General features: G+C 44.0%; 1 long non-coding RNA gene across 1 annotated transcript; it reads left to right on the top strand.

Moving 5' to 3' along the window:
• Positions 1 to 79: 79 nt before the first annotated feature.
• LOC107682514 (uncharacterized) lies at positions 80 to 840 on the top strand. The gene is made up of 4 exons (XR_001633512.1): positions 80 to 188; positions 360 to 500; positions 590 to 668; positions 820 to 840. It is a non-coding gene; the product is annotated as an uncharacterized LOC107682514 (long non-coding RNA).

The raw sequence follows: 840 nt of genomic DNA, 5'->3' as shown, positions 1-840 counted from the left end.
TCTCTCTCTCTCTCTCTCTCTCACACACACACGCACACACACACAAAATCATGTTAAATGATTCTTTGACTCAGGTGGGCTGGATTTTGTCCGCTCTTGATCAGCTGCAGCTAAACCCTTCTCCTGCTGTGGCAGTACTTCCTCTGGGCACGGGAAATGACCTCGCTAGGACGCTAAACTGGGGTGGGGTGAGTGAAATCTGCGCAGTCAGATGCATTCATTTCAAACATCAGTCAGAAGAACTTTCTTATATTCCTGCATTGTACATTTCATTGTAGTTCATGCAGCATAATCTGCTCATCCATTTATAGAATGGTTTACCGAATGGGCATTTTTTTTGTACAATTGTATGCCTGTAGGGTTACACAGATGAACCTCTGAGTAAAATCCTGTCTCACGTTGAGGATGGGAATATTGTGCAGCTGGATCGATGGAATCTTATTGTGAAGCCCAACCCAGAGGCGGGGTCAGAGGAAAGAGACGAGCAGGTGACAGACAAGGTACAGTAAGAGCACCACCTGCAGTGCTCTTTCTGTTTGCATCAGTATGTAAGCAGCTGAAGAATGACTGATGTTTCTTTGCTCCACAGCTCCCTTTGGACATCTTCAATAATTACTTCAGCCTTGGGTTTGATGCTCATGTGACTTTAGAGTTCCATGAATCCCGAGGTTGGTGTAAAGGCACTAGTCTGTCATATAAATGTGACTGTTTAATAGCAAGATAGTGGCTGTGTGAGAGTAAAGCCTTGAGTTTCTTCTGCGAGGTCATACTTATTGGTGCTAATTGAGATTAATGATGGTTTGTCCTCTTACTCTTCAGAGGCCAACCCTGAGAAATTTA

Source organism: Sinocyclocheilus anshuiensis, unplaced genomic scaffold (genome assembly GCF_001515605.1).
Source record: "Sinocyclocheilus anshuiensis isolate Anshui unplaced genomic scaffold, SAMN03320099.WGS_v1.1 C32289930, whole genome shotgun sequence".
In the NCBI taxonomy this organism is placed as follows: Eukaryota; Metazoa; Chordata; class Actinopteri; order Cypriniformes; family Cyprinidae; genus Sinocyclocheilus; species Sinocyclocheilus anshuiensis.
Note: the sequence above shows the minus strand (reverse complement) of the source record. Positions and strands in the feature narration are given on the sequence as shown.